This window comes from Stenella coeruleoalba, assembly GCF_951394435.1.
Source record: "Stenella coeruleoalba genome assembly, chromosome: 12".
Classification (NCBI taxonomy): domain Eukaryota; kingdom Metazoa; phylum Chordata; class Mammalia; order Artiodactyla; family Delphinidae; genus Stenella; species Stenella coeruleoalba.
In genome coordinates this window covers 39,379,588-39,386,607 of record NC_137158.1, presented here as the reverse complement: position 1 = coordinate 39,386,607, position 7,020 = coordinate 39,379,588, and positions in this window count along the sequence as shown.

Sequence of the window (7,020 nt, the reverse complement as noted above, 5' to 3'; positions counted from 1 at the left end):
AAAAAATGTTGGAGGAAAGGGGGTTCACAGAATCCAAGAGGCTGGGAGAACAGGCTTGGGAAACAGGCAAGAACCCAGGGCCTCAGGAGGCCAGGCCACAGGAACACCCTATCCAAGATGCCACCATCTCTGCTTCTGCTATACCACACCTTCTAGAAATGACAACCGAACATCATGCTGACCCCATGAGCTGCCCCAGATGCTTCTCCTTCATCTTCACCTCGGGGTGCACAGGCCTGGTTGGGAAGGTCCACGGCCAGGTGTTGGAGCCCCTGTTCCATATTCCAGGGGGTGGGGAGAGTGAGATTCAAACTGTTTGGCATCCACAGTGGAAAGTGAGGTCTTATATCCCAAGATCACACGCGATGAAGAATTCCCCTAAATGCAAGGACAGATGGATTTTGACAGCCAAAGGAATGTTATAATGTCCTTCCAGACTACCAGCTGTAGCCACTTTGTAGCAAATCATTCCATTAGGAAAGTAAATGTAGGGCTGTTAAAATAATTTTGAAAGGTCAGGCAAAGGTGGAATTGTGCAAACATTAAATATTGCAAATCAAAACCTGACTGACCTAGAATTTCATCCTAATAGATTTATTTTCAATCTCTAAATGCAGACTTCAAAAAGGCAAATTTGGTAACCCATATGCTAAACAGCAATTAATTGGAATGTTTAGGGAATGGAATGTTCTTGTTAACTTAAATTTCTAACTAAATGTGATTAAGCCTTTAAAAAGACCCACAAGCCTTTATATTTCAGATCTTGTCACTGGAATTCTTAATAAAATATTTGGATTGTGAGGATTTTGCAATTCCTCAGAATTACTGATGCCACCATATGTGGTTGTAAAGTGCAGTCGGTGTAGACTGTGCTGAATGTGTTCAGATCTCGGGGTATATGTTCCATGTACACTTCATTAACCAAATTTCTTTTTTCATTTTAGGCTGATCCTTTTGCAAATTTTTATTAAAATTCTTATTTTTAAAAAAAATTTATCACCTCTTAACATAAAGGGGAAATGGCTATATATTCAATTACAAATGCAGAAACATATAATACGATTTGATCTTGAAAATGTAACAGCCATGAAGGCATCCAATATTCCTTCATTAGCCAAACTTCTGATATGAGTTTGCCTTTTGTTTTCTCCATTGTATAAAAATTAGATAAAGAGGAGGAAATAAATTCTGTCCACATAAACTTCTTTTTTTTTGGAGCCTACTAAGGGCAAGCATACTACTAGGCACTGTGAACATAAACATAAATAATAAAGGTGTTTTTAAAATGAGATGGGAATTCAGAAAATGGGCTGACTAATTCTGAGTGAAGGATAGAGATGGCAACCATCTGAGCTGGGCCTTGAGGAATGAGAAGTAGGATATTGCCAGATGAGGGAGGGAGAAGGAGGACATCCTAGGCAGGAAGAACAGTGTGAAGAAAAGTGTCAAGACGTGAAAGTGCAAATGGAGGAAAGGGAAGGGGGAATAATTCAGTGGGCCTAGGATGAGTATGTTAAAGGGGGCTATGAGATCACCCCAAATGTAGGATAGGACCAGACTGTCAATGGCTGCAAATACCATCCTAAAGGACAGTGGACTTCTTTCTGAGAGTCCTAGGAAGCCACTGAGTCTTTTTTAGAAGGTGATAAGACCATAAATGTGGGACAGGAAGATCACTTTGACAAAAGGTAAAAGGCAGAAGAAGAGACCAGAAGTAGGAAATTACATAAGAGGTGTTTGTAAAAGTCCAAGAGGTAATAAATTATTGCTTAGACTAGTGCAGTAGTAGTTGGAAGGGATTCTTTCTACGAGTTACCTTAGAGACAGAATCCATAGGAATTGGTATCTGACTGAACAGAGGGGAGAGGAGATTGTGTGAAAAAAGTGAGTATTTGGATAATAGAACCCATTGCATAGTAACTAACTCCTTTTTGCAAAAACAACAATAAAAATTGCACTTCTAATTGGCTCATTGAATAAGTGGAACAGTGGATTCCAGTTTTGATTGATCATCTCCCCAGCCCAGACCTACTGAAGTAGGTTGTCTGGAAGTAAAGACCAGTAATTCATATTTTAAAAGCTCTCCAAGGATTCTGATGATCAGTCAATTTAAGAAAGCACTGCAATTGAAAATCTGAACAGCAAATGATACCCAATAACATTAGATTCTGCGATATCTTATGACGTCCTGTCTGCTCTACTTCTGAAACATAGCCTGAATCTCAGTATCCTCTCTAATTCCTCCACACCCATCCTAATATTAGGCCCATTTATTTATTGCCAAAACTAAGTAACTGCCACCTACCTGGGCTCCTTGCTTCCACTCTTGTCCCTGTGCAGTCCATTCTCCACAAAGCAACCAGACCATTTCTTCAAAAATGTGAAACAGAACTTGCACCCTCTTGCTGAAAATATTCCAGTGACTTCCTGTCACACTGTGATGGTTTTAAAATATGTCCATAAATTCTTTGTTGCTTCTCCCTTGAAAAAATAAAGCCTGATTCCCCTCCCCTTGATTATGGGCTATTCTTAGTGACTTGCTTGTAAGAAACAGAATGTGACAAAAGTGATGGTGTGTGATGTCCAAGATTAGGACATAAAAGATATTGTGGTTTCCTTCTTGCTCTCTTTTCTTGAATCAATCACTTACTTGGGGGAAGAGAGATACTATGTCACATTCAAGCAGCCCTACGAAGAGGTCCATATGGTGAAAAACTGAAGCCCTCTGCCAACAGTCAGCAAGGAACTGAGGGCTTCTGCCAATAACCAATTGAATGCTCCATCTTGGAAGCAGATCCTCCAGCCTCAGTCAAGCCTTCAGATGACTGTAGCCATAGTCAATATCTTGGCTCCAATTATCTGAGAGGCCCTGAGTCAAAACCACCCAGTTATTTGGCTCCCAAATTCCTGACTCACAGAAACTATGAGATAATAATGTTTTAAGCTATTATGTTTTGGGGAAAATCTGTTAGCAACAATAGATAACTAATACACATACTTAAAATACAATCCAAACTCCTTGCCCTGACTGGCAAGGCTCTACATACTTAGAATTCTGCCTATATTACTAATTTTATCTACCACTCACTTTGTGGGAAAGACTACTAGTTGTCCCTTAACAGCTAATTGTCTCTACTTTGTTTAGAAATAGAGTCACCAAAGTTTATCCAGGTATATGAATTCAAACTACTGACCATATTTCCTAGCCTCCCTCACAACTAGATTTGGTCATATGGCAAATTCTAGCCAATAGGATGTGAGCAAAGGGATGTGTGTAACTCCCAAGTTGTGCCTTTAAATAGAAGGGATGTGGCTTCTGTTCCCCTTCCCCTCATTTCTGATGACTAGAATACCAGTATGATGGTTAACGAGGAGAAGCTGGACTAGCCATCTCAAGTCACAAGATGGAAGTCTCATGGTAAGCATGGCAAAGCAACAGGATAAAAAGAGCATTGGTCCCCAATACCATTAAGCCAGGTCTGTCTTGTCTTTAACATGAGCAAGACACAGGGCTATATATTGCATTATATCATTGCATTTTTTGGTCTCTTTACTACAACAGCCCAACCTATACGTTAACTTACTCAGCTCCTTGTTTACCACGTTCTAGCCACATTGATCTTCTTTCTTCTCTTCTACTACCCTGAGGTCTTTGCACTTGCTGTTCACTCTGCTTGGAATACTTTCCCCAGCCAGGAGTCCCCCATGGCTGACTCCCTGCTACCAGGTTTCATTGTTTCATCTAAAACACCTACCCCTCTGTTGTTCTCTATTACATAATCATGAATGAGTTCTATTCTTCATGGTACTCTCAGCATCTTAAATTTTCTCACTTATCTGTTTGTTGTCTGTCACTCTCCACTAGAATACAATCTCCATAAGATCAAGACTCTTGTCTGCCTTATTTCCCGCTGAATCTCCTGTGCCAGGAAAGTGCCTGCACGTAGTAGGTGCTCTATAAGTATCTGTTGTGCAAATAAGTTAACAAATGAATTGATGATAAATGATGTCAAGAGCCTAGTCCTTGGATCACTTTTCATAATTCAGCCTCCTTTATCTGCTGAAATTAGGGTAAGTTAGGTAACAATAATGACTTAACTCAGGATTAACAAAAGGATGTCAATAAGTCTCTTATACCTTCATATTAAGTGTTCTGATTTAATGAGGAAATAGAAACACAGAAACAGTAAATGAATCTCTGCCTTTAGCCTTTAAAACCCAACTAGAGAAAAGTAAAAACGAGCTCATAAAAATATTATGCCTAAAGAACAGATTCTCTTAAATCCTAATATAGATTATCGTATTACATGGCCTCTAAGATGCCAGCTATTGTGAGACACACCATTGTTTTATGTACCATGAAAAAAGAAAAAATGCTGCTGTGGTACATTGCGTTATTATTCCTCTGTGCCCACAGCCCCTTCCCAGCCTCAGGGTGGATGGAGTATACTTCCCCTGCTCCATTGTCAGGATTGACCATGTGACTTGCTTTGACCAACTGAATGTGAATCGACATGACAAAGGCCATATCCAGGCAGCTTTAAATGTGCCTGTGAGGTTAGATTCAGCTTTTGCTCCTTCCCTCAACCGTGAGATAATGGTAGAATAGTCCCAGAAAGTGGCTAGTCCTTCCACCTGGATTCTAGAACGACATATGTAGCTGTGCAGAGGTAAGCCAAGCCCGGTCAAACCGACCAGAGCAAAGGCCAGTGGAGCCACAGCCAACCCACAGCCCTACATAATGTGAATAAGAAATAGGTTTCATAGTAAGCCAATGAGATATCGATAATCACAACAAAAGCTATGACAATTAACCTACCACATACCATCAATTGTAAGCTGCATGTTGGTTTCAGAGGTGTTAAAATGTGGACCAATGTGTGTCTTAGGATCAATAAAATATGGTATGTATTATATGTTATCACATATCAGCAAAGATATATTGCAAGTGCCCAATAAATATTTGTTGACTTGATTTTATGTACATGATGATGTGGGTTCATATACATGATAATGTGAGTTCATATTTTTAGTGAGAGTTCTTGATACACACCTTTTCTTTTTAACACATTATATGTAACAGGATAACCTTAGGTATTAACTGTAATGGAAACTAAAATTTATATAGCAAGCAAAGTTCAAACTAAATAAAAGGCAAGCTGGGACTTTTCATTACTTCTCATCTGTCCCCACTCCTTACACCTCATATAATTTCCTGACTTATATCCCAGAGGACTTCCTTCTCTATCTGTCCCCCTCCATAGCCCATATACTAGATATTAGTATTCTATTATTTGGAGGCCAACAGAGAGCAAAGGTAGCAAAAATGGAGTTCAGTAGCCACTGGCATAAACATAAGACGAAATATTTAAATGTATGCTTGTGAAACAGGTTTTTCATATTCTCCAAACTAGATAAGAGACTGAATAGGCTGAAGGAGGGAAGAGGTGGAACCACATGAGCCACAGAGTTTCAGAGGTGTCAGCATCTGCCAGAACAAGCACCAACTATCGCCAATGCCAGGAGCTGTGTAGGTCCTAACTCAGAGCATTGTTCACTGTATATGGTGTAACACTGAATATGTATAAGTTAATCACAATATATAATTTGGATATTTTTATCCAGAAAAAAAATGAAAGTGATGATTATGATAATAATAATAGTAAACATTAATTGAGCAGGGCACTGACTATATGCCTAGCACTAGGCTAAATGATTTATCTAAACTATCTTAGTTGTTCCTCACAATACTCTTATGTATTAGTCAGCTACTGCTGCAATAATGCTTTGTAACAGCCACCCCAAAATCCAGTACCTTGCAGCAACAGGCATTTATTCTCTTTTTCATCCTTCTGCAGGCCAGCTGTTTGGGTGATCTAGGCTGAGCTCTGCTGCACAGCTTTAATTCAGGCTGTGGGCAGGGGAGACTGGCTCCAGGGTGCATGTTAGGTTAGATCTGCTCCATAAGTGTCTCATTATTTTGGGAAGAACAGCTACCTGGGGCATATGCTCCTCATGGTGACGTTAGGAGAACAAGAGGGCAAGTGAAAACACATGCTACCAGGCATGGAACTGGCACACTGTCACTTCTACCAGTATTCCATGACCAAGACCAACATCAGTGGGGCGGAGTGGGGGTCATACCCCAAGGGAGATGGGAGTGAATATTTGCTGAACTATAATCAAAAATATTTTATAATAAGGTAGGTATATAGGTATTTTACACCCATTTTACAGATGAATGAACCAAAGCATAGAAAGGTTAAGTGACTTGCCCAAAGACATTCAGCTAGGAAGTGATAGAACCAAGATTTAGATCTAGCCTGATTCCAGAGCCTAGTATCTTAACTATCACTCTATACAGTTTTAACAAACCATACTCCAAAAGGCATTATAAAGAGAAATATAGAAGCAGTGGTAATTTTACAATAATAAATGGGACCCGAGGAAAAGAAGTATGCAAGATAAAAGACTATTTTGAGTTCCTAATCAATAAAGATGATTTTCTCACTAGCTTTCATAGCTGCAAGAGGTTATACTGTAGCAATCCACAGAAGGATGTGGGTTCATTTATTTTTGGATTCCCCCCACACCGTACCAATATGTTAACATTTTATCTATATAAATACTACCTTTGTTACTTATTTCCTATCCACCTCCTTTGAAAGGGATATCTCATTTATTCTGATAATTACAAGTAACCTATAAAGGAATTATAAAGTGTCTCCTTGTAAAAACGCTTGGGGCCTTCAATGGCAGTCGTATTAAATCAATATTAAAAACAATGAGGTCCAATAAAAACATTAGATTCGAGCCTTAAGAGGCATGCAAACAGTCCTGCAGAGAAAAAAAAAACCTGAGACATGATTATAAAATATGAGAAAGAAGGTGCAAATATCACCAACAAATCCTTTGGAAATATTTTTAAAGAAAAGACTGTCTCTCTTACAGCCTGGGATAAATGAAAAACAGGAGAGAGTTCTATGCCCAGGGGACTTCAAAGATTGAGATGTTGACCAG